This window comes from Chlamydotis macqueenii, chromosome 2, assembly GCF_036417535.1.
Source record: "Chlamydotis macqueenii isolate bChlMac1 chromosome 2, bChlMac1.mat, whole genome shotgun sequence".
Taxonomy (NCBI): Eukaryota; Metazoa; Chordata; class Aves; order Otidiformes; family Otididae; genus Chlamydotis; species Chlamydotis macqueenii.
Window position 1 is genome coordinate 131759877 of NC_141557.1, and position 9682 is coordinate 131769558.

The window sequence follows — 9682 nt, forward strand, 5'->3', positions numbered from 1 at the left end:
TAGCTCAAATCTGACAGACCTATCAGTGTAAGCATGTTGATAGCTTCTCTGTACTTAATTTCCTACCTGTAAAGTGAAAGGCTAGTTGAGCAGATAAACACATCAAACCTATGAGACAGGTACTGAAATGCAAAATAAGACCAGGTATTTATGTAACTAAAACCAAGAGAATCACAGAGCTATGATGATCTTATGCTGTTTTCTAAAAATAATCCAGCACTGGTTAAACATCTTCTTGGAGAGACTGATTCAGCAAGCAATCAAGCGTGAGCTTAACTTGAAGTCAACAGTACTTAACCACTTGCCTGTAACTAATTATGTGCTTAAATGGTTTGCTGAATTTGCATTTTAATATAAATGTATATGAAGAGTGGGGCTTTAGCATTGTTTTTTTCACAATGCAACTTAAAGAAAAGACTGACCTCTTTGTTTCTAATTAGTTTCTTCATATTAAGATTTTGCAACAGAGATCCAACAACCTAATACAAAATAACAATTTTTCTTCTCCTTTAAAAATCAAATATAGCTATCAAGTATTTTTTACATCCTTTCCTGAAACAGTCTTACATCTTCTATATAGTTCACTTCTATTTATATTTTCTTAAGTTAGAGTAAATTTTTCTTATAATAATTTTATTATTTACCAAATAACTCTTCCTTTCTTATCCTATTGTAAACTCTCTCTTAGAAGAATTCTAATAGATGTACAATGCTCAGGTCAGTGCTTTCCTCTGTTTTTGATCTAAGAGTCACTCATTATTCAGAAGACAAAAAACCCCCAATATGGTTCCTAAAAAAAGAGCTTGTTGTGAAATTACATGCAATGTGAAGTTATGAAAATGGCAATGTTTGCATTTTTTCCACCTGTACAAAAGTAAATATTTAGAAAAACAGTCAACTGAAAAATATACAAATGGAATAAGATGGCTTTTCAGGCTTACTGATGCCAGGAGTAGTGCAATGAGTAGTCCATGAAGGTTACATTAAGATCAACCAATATTTTGAAAAGTTAGTTTTTATTGCTTTCAGTTGTATTCCTTGAAAGTATGTGTTTTTTCTCACACTGAAATAATCCTAAAATGTTGTAAAATTACCTCTAGACTTCCTTCACAAATTTTTCCACCTCCTGCTTTATGAGTTTTTTTCTTTCCCCCTACTATTTACTGTAATAATTTGCTTTTCCTGTAATTATTATCATAATTTTTCCTAATGCTGAGTCTGCAAGATATTGCTGCAATCATTTAATCAGTAATAACACATTTTTGTATTCCTACTGCATGATTAAATTAATACAGTTTACATTATTACATTTACAGGAATCACTGACTCATCAAACAAAAATAAATACAGTAGTCTAATTATTCTCTTTTTATTTCATATCATATAAAATACTCAAAAGAAAGTCAGGATTTTTCCATCTTAATTATAAATAAGCAACTGTTTCTAAGAATTACATTATAGCTAAACTTAACTTGCAGGAAAAAAAAATAAAGTGAGAGAAAATATCTCTAATGCTAGTTACACAGACAACTTAATTTGTGTGGTTCTGGGCAAATTTAGTTTGTTCTGATTGTTGTTACGACACGGCTCTGATCTCTTAGTAAGATTTTTGCCAAGACCTAAAAATAGCTCAAGATCTTTTTCTGACAGGAACATAAGATATTGAAAAAATTTTGTAAGTAATAAATCATGAATCAAAAACATTTCTGAAACACAAAAATGTATTCACTTAACTTGCAAATATATTTCTGTTTTATCACATTTTTTTATACATTTTTTTTTTTGTACGTTGACAACTTTTTACGTCTTGTCATAATTGGTTTAGTTTCTTCCAGCTTCATTGTCTTCCAGTAGTATTTAAAAAAAAAAAATCTTGAAGATAGTGTTCAAAATGTCAATATATTAGTTTTTAATCATGGGAAATATTTTTAATTAGGATGTTGTCAGCTATAGATTACTTGAAATTCCCTGACAATTTTCTTTCTAACTGAAAAGCAATAAATTGCTCATTCTTGAAATAAGATTTTTTTTTTTTTTAACCATGACATATCAAACCAAACCTTCTTGAAGTGCTTTTAGACAAAACAGGAATTCAAACAGATGGGTCAAAAACCTGTTTGACTGAGTATCTGGTGATATTGGATCATTCCTGCAGTAGAATCTCTCAGATATCGGTGCCTGCTCACACAGCATTAGCTTGAAAATCATTGGCTAGGGTTCTTAATAGCTAACTCTTAATTAAACATCCTTCTTAGTTCATAGGAACATCCAAAAGACTTCTTTTTTATTAAAATAGCTGAATTCAGACATATAGTTACCCTCTTCTCTTATACATTGGAGTCGTATACAATAAAGACTCCGTATTGACAAAGTTCTAAGGAACAGTTAAACATATCCTGCCTTTATGCCTTGGCAAACAGGCAGAGGCAGTGTCTCAGGGGACCCTAACCAACAACTCTTCTGCAAAGGGTTCTGGCACGATAGAAATAGGATACATTTAGCCAATACATTTCATGTATTTAAAATATCTGTATGGTAAGTAGATGTCTTACTGCTTGAAGCCAACGTGTATCTCCCACTGTTTGGTCATGGTGATGACAGATGATTGCCCAGCTATATTATTTGCATTTTCAGTGGTTCAGTACATTTACAGTTGAGTCACATACACGTAGCATTTTCAGATGACTGTTCATTCTCCTCATTAAATGGGACTGTTTTCAAAATTTACAGTCTTGCTTAAGGTGCACTTATAATGACTATTGATTAAATTCTTACAGACTGATTTGTAAAGAGCATAATCCGAAAATGTATTGTGTAATCTCAAGAATGTTATAACATGAAGATTAAGGAAAAAGTTTTTACTCAGATTCGTGAGCAGTATCTAACACAAAATTGTTTCCTATAAGTGCACTTTAGCGTTTGATTCTGTGTATTTTCTAGCCTTAAGTTACTACCTCAAAATACCATCACCTATTTAGAAGGTTTTGTAATGCCTTATGTCTTGATAATATATAAAGAGTTTTAGCACGGGTATGATTATAGGTAAATGTGTATCTCTATCATGATAAAACAAAGAAACTGTTGAATGTAATTCAAAATTCTACATACAATGAGTGCCTCTTCCATCTATAGATATATAAAACATTCTTCAAAGGCTGAAGGTCAGTGAAAAACAATGAAATACAGGACATTTAATTGTAACCGAATATTTTCCATTGGGATATTCTTTATAAATCCATTTTAACTCCATATGCTAGTGTCCATTTTCAGGGATTGTTGAGAGGGATCAGTAAAAACTGATAATAAGAGGCTATGGATTTTTATATACCAACTCTTTCAATGTGTTTGCCCTGGACAAGTCTCAGGAGAAACAGTTCAAATGTCTGAACTCCCTAGAATACTCCTGAGTCTTCTATACAGTTTTATTTAACACAAAACTTCGGATCTACGGAGCTGGAATAATGAGCGTGCTTATTTTTTTTTACTTCATACAGCTGGTTCACTGAGCTTCTTATTTAGCTTAGCTTCTAGTACTTTGGGTACACCAGATTTCATGGTGTTTCTTCAGTTGTTGAATATATTCCAGTACTTTGATTGTGCAAGCAGTCTCTCTCTTGGTTTTTTTTTTTCCCACTACCACTATTACTTTTAAAGGTTACTTGAATCATATCTTCCTATTTCAAGGGACTGGAAACAGTCCACTTTTTGGTCTTCTTTATTTTTGAAATGAAAATTATTCTAGCTTAGCAGATGAAAAGCTATAATCCCTGAAAATGTTGATTCATGTGTCGTGGTTTTGTTAGTGAGGGGGGGCCTAAGGTGGTAGCTTCTGTAGGAAACTGCTAGAAGTTGCTCCCCTTTGTTCAGTGGACTCAGCCGGGCCTAGGATGGACCCACTGCTGGCCAAGTCCGAGCCAATTGGTAGCAGAATGTCCCGTGATAACACCTCTGCGATAACGTATTTAAGAAGGGGAAAACAGAAAAAAAAAGAGAGAAGAGAAGATGTGAAGAAGCTGAGTGGGGGCAGAGGCACAGAGGGGGAGGCGCAGGCCTCATGGGCCTTGCGGGCCTCACCCTCTGGCCTCTCGCCAGGCAGCCGACTGGGCCCGACTCGGTTCGGCCCAGCTGCAAGAAGTGGAGAGGAGATGAGAAGTGAATAAGATGTAAAAAAAGATCCTGAGAGACATCTACCAGCCTGTTGTGAGGAACGTCTGCAGACGCCAAGGTCAGTTCAGAAGGAGGGGGAGGAGTAATGCGGCTCCTGGCCAAGATTCCCCTGCAGCCTGTGGTGACGACCATGGTGGAGCAGGTTGTCCCCCTGCAGCCCATGGAGGTCCACGGAGGAGCAGAGATCCACTTGGAGCCCATGAAGGACCCCGTACCGGGGGAGGTGGATGCCTGAAGGCAGCTGTGGCCCGTGGAGGGCCCGCTGGGACAGCTGTTCTAGAGGGACTGCACCCGTGGAAGAGATGACCCACGCCGGAGCAGTTCCACGAAGGACTGTGGCCCGTGGGAGGGACCCCACGATGGAGCAGGGAAGGAATGTGAGGAGTTCTTCCCCCGACCATGAAGCAGCGGCATAAAACAACGTATGATGAGCTGACCGCAACCCCCATTCCCTCTTCCCCCGTGTGCCGCTTCGGGGGGAAAGGTAGTAGAGATAATGTTAAGCTTGGGAAGAGGGAGGGGTGGATGGAGGTTATCTTGTTCTCTGTCTCATTATCCTGCTGTTTGTAGTAATAAATGAATAGTTTTCCCCAAGTCGAGTCTGTTTTGCCCGTGACGGTAACTTTAAGGATTTTCTCCCTGTCCTTATCTCAAACCTCGAGCCATTTTTCTTATATTTTCTCTCCCTGTTTTCTCGGAAGGTGGGGGGAGTGAGAGAGAGACTGCGTAGTCTGGTCCGATCGGGGCTGAACTACAACACATGTTATTATTCAAATTAGTTACCTGAAAAGATGAATTGTGTTGATGATTAGAGATAAGATTACACAAAATTCTGTGACACAGAGTGACATATAAAATCCATGCTATACGTTTCCTTCCCTATATTTCAAAGAACTTCCCAAAAGAATTTCATGAAGTGGGGAAGCTGAGGTATAGAGAAGAGCAGTGATTTGTGCAATCTTAAGTCATTACCCTTAAGAATAGTCTGAACACTGTAGAAAATCTTGTTGTTGTAAAATCCTTTATGTGCCATCTTGTCTCATCTTGCCTTTGTCATCTCCCTAATCTCTGCTTGAAACTGGGAATAAGATAACAAAAAGTCGTTAATGTTCTGTATTCATAGAATCATAGAATGGTTAGAGTTGGAAGGGACCTTCAAAGGTCATCTAGTCCAAGCCCCCTGCAAGGAGCAGGGACATCCCCAACTAGATCAGGTTGGTCAGAGCCTCATCCAGCCTGTCTTTGAACATTTCCAGGGATGGGGCATCCACCACCTCTCTGGGCAACCTGTTCCAGGGTTCTGCAACTCACATTGTAAAAATTTTTTTCCTAATATCCGATCTAAATCTACCTCCCCTTATTTTAAAACCATTACCCCTCATCCTATCACAACAGGCCCTACTGAACAGCCTCTCCCCATCTTTCTTGTAGGCCCCCTTGAGGTACTGGAAGACCCCTGTCAGGTCTCCCCGGAGCCTTCTCTTTTCCAGGCTGAACAGCCCCAACTCTCTCAGCCTGTCCTCATAGGAAAGATGCTCCAGCCCTCTGATCATCTTTGTGGCCCTCCTCTGGACCTTCTCCAACTGGTCCATGTCCTTCTTATGTTGGGGGCTCCAGAACTGGACACAGTACTCCAGGTGGGGTCTCACCAGGGCAGAGGGGGAAAATCACCTCCCTCGACCTGCTGGCCATGCTCCTCTTGATGCAGCCCAGGATGCAGTTGGCCTTCTGGGCCACAAGGGCACATTGCCAGCTCATGTTGAGCTTCTCGTCCACCAGCACTCCCAATTCCTTCTCCTCAGGGCTGCTCTCCATCCATTCTCCACCCAGCCTGTATTTGTGCCTGGGATTGCCATGACCCAGGTGCAGGACCTTGCACTTGGCCTGGTTGAACTTCATGAGGTTGGCACAGGCCCACCTCTCCAGCCTGTCCAGGTCCCTCTGGATGGCATCCCTCCCTTCCAGCATGTCAATGGCACCACACAGCTTGGTGTCATTGGCAAACTTGCTGAGGGTGCACTCTATCCCACTGTCCATGTCACCGACAAAGATGTTGAACAGGGCTGAGCCCAACATGAACCCCTAAGGGATGCCACTCATGACTGGTCTCCACTTGGACATTGAGCCGTTGACCACCACTCTCTGAGTGTGGCGATCCAGCCAACACCTTACCCACCGAGTGGTCCATCCATCAAACCCATGCCTCTCTCATTTAAAGAGAAGGATGTCATGCGGGACAGTGTCAAAAGCTTTGCACAAATCCAGGTAGATGATATCTGTTGCTTGTTCCTTGTCCACCAATGCTGTCACCCCATCATAGAAGGCCACCAAATTGGTCAGGCACGATCTGCCCTTGATGAAGCCATGTTGGCTGTCACCAACCACCTCCTTGCTCTCCATGTGCCTTAGCATGGTTTCCAGAAGAACCTGCTCCATGACCTTGCCAGGCACAGAGGTGAGGCTGACTGGCCTTTAGTTGCCCTGGTTCTTGCTGGCCATCAAACCTCACCCTTCAGAAAAACCACTGCTTGTTTAAAAAGACATAAGCTTCACTTTTGGAGACGAATTCCTAACTGCATCCCCTGGTTATAATACTGCTCCTTCACCTCTAACGGCAGAGACATAATTGTATCTACTGAGCACCAACAGAATGTATATTTCGGTTTACCTGCTAACAAAATTGGCAAATTATGGTCAAGCACTCAAAGCTATGACTTGCCAATATTACATTTGTTACTATAATCTTAGTTCATCTTGTGTGTAATTATACATTACAACAGCTTTATCATAATATTACGGGACATTATGCCAGCAAGCATTCATCAATAGTTCTGGGCCTTCATATTCTTCTACATAAATGTACTCTGTGGTGAATCAAGTCCACTGTCTTAGGTAAACAGTTAACAATTGCAGAATAGCCACTAGATCCATTGATTCAGCATTGGTAGTATACTAATGCAATGACTTGGTTTCCTTTTAAAAAAAGTTAAACTCCAGTAAAAAGTTATGTTTAAGCGAGTAAGTAAAATGTAGTGCATAGGTCAGAATACTCTTAGAATTTTCAGTTTACTTTTGCTGGTGACACATGTCTGAAATGCTGAGCATGGTGTTGATTTATATTTACAAAAGATTTGAAGTTCAGAACAGGTACAGAGAACAACTTCTCAAATCTGTATGGAAATGGAGATCTTTTGTTAAGAGGAGAGATGATATTGTTGTCTACCCAAATTTGTGGTGGGAGGAAATTATAAACTGAGAAGGAAAAGGAGTTGGGGTCGTTTTAACTAAGGGTGTAAAAAATCTAGTAGATACGGACTACACCCAAATAAATTTGTCTTGACTATTACTAACCTGTTCTAGGCATAGAGAAGGAATATCTTTATCAATTCATTTGCCTGCAGCCTTTCCAAAGGCTTTGTCTTTCTCTCATTAATTTCTTCAAAGCCATTCTTCAGTTTTTTTTTCTGCCTATCTTTTATAATTTCCCACTGTTATTTTGTTTTCCTCTTTCTCTATGGTTTGCCTCATCCCTCTATTATATTTTGATTCAGACTAGCCATGCATTGCTCAGCATTGCCTAAGGTTAGGTTGAAAATTTTGTGTTATTTTTGAACACTAGCAATGACATTCTGTGGGTACCAGAAAGGTATGTTGTTATACAACATGTGCAAAACTTTCTAATGTATGTATGAAAATGTGTATAAACTCTATGGCTGCCTCTGGGCTTACTTATGAATATATGTGAATTCCTTTCTAGTCTATCAATTTTTAATATAATACAATTTTTTCCTTTTATGTTATTTTATCTCCATAACGTAAGACTAATTCCCATCATCACTTAGCTTCAAGACTTCTATTTAACCGTCCATGTTTTTGGCACTTTTAAACAGTGTATATTTTATATGTAAACATGATGTATGAAATGTCTGTTTCCTAAGTCAAATTACAAGATAATACTATATTTTTTTCTCGTCAAATTATTCAAATTTGTAGTATGTCTGTGAAATTATATATATGTATACATAATTCTAAGCAAGTTTATTCTGACACACTTTTGTTTTATTTTGTTTTTCTGAGTTAGGGAAGCAATAGCAAAACTATTTGGTTTGTTTACTTTCAAATCTTGTTTCTGTGGGAGTCAGTACTGTATTCCCACTCCTACCGATAATTTTTGTGGGTGCTTCCACTTTGAAGTAGAGCTGTTATTTAAGAGAAATATGAAGAGAGAAAAATTGATACACAGATTAAGCAGCTAAGAGTCTCATTTAAAAGTATTATTTATATTTTATCTCAGTGTAGACTATATGGTTGATTAACATAATCTTAAAGTGACAGGATTTCATATTTCACTTTTTACTAATAATTCATAATTGAAATAAAATTACTCTGGACATCCTAATGATGAACTACTATAAGATAAGTAAATCCTTATACACATATAATTAGATTATAAATTTTGGGCTGGTAGGAGGAATAGGACTTTTCTGTCTGCATGTTTGTGCAGCAGATCATGCAGTAGAATCATAATCCTGACTGAGGATACTTAGGTACTATTGTAATATATGTTTATATTAGAAGGTTGGTGTAAGTTTTTCCTAACTTGTATGAATATCTATTACGATTTCCTGATATGTATCTACTAGTAAGTAGTAAAACTGCTGTGTACAACCTGACAATTTCTATGAGAAAGGTTTTTGTACTGACAGATGAACCCTTATTATTACTCAGTATTTCTTCTCACTGCAAATTGGTCTAAAGGTACCACCTCTCACTTTCAGAACGCACAAGTTAGGGACAAAAGAAAATGAAAGAACTGACTTCAATCTAGAATATGCAAATCATTCTAATAATTTTAATCACTGTTCTGGTTTTGTTAGTGAGGGGGGGCCTAAGGTGGTAGCTTCTGTAGGAAACTGCTAGAAGTCGCTCCCCTTTGTTCAGTGGACTCGGCTGGGCCTGGGGCGGATCTGCTGCTGGCCAGGGCCGAGCCAGTTGGTAGCAGAATGTCCCGTGATAACGCCTCTGCGATAACGTATTTAAGAAGGGGAAAACAGAAAAAAAAAGAGAGAGAAGAGAAGATGTGAAGAAGCTGAGTGGGGGCAGAGGTGCAGAGGGGGAGGCGCAGGCCTCATGGGCCTTGCAGGCCTCACCCTCTGGCCTCTCGCCAGGCAGCCGACTGGGCCCGACTCGGTCCAGCCCAGCTGCAGGAAGTGGAGAGGAGATGAGAACTTGAAGTGAATAAGATGTAAAAAGGATCCTGTGAGGCGTCTGCCAGCCCGTTGTGAGGAACGTCTGCAGACGCCAAGGTCAGTTCAGAAGGAGGGGGAGGAGTAATGCGGCTCCTGGCCAAGATTCCCCTGCAGCCTGTGGTGAAGACCATGGTGGAGCAGGTTGTCCCCCTGCAGCCCATGGAGATCCACGGAGGGGCAGAGATCCACCTGCAGCCCGTGGAGGACCCCGTACCGGGGGAGGTGGATGCCTGAAGGCAGCTGTGGCCTGTGGAGGGACCGCTGGG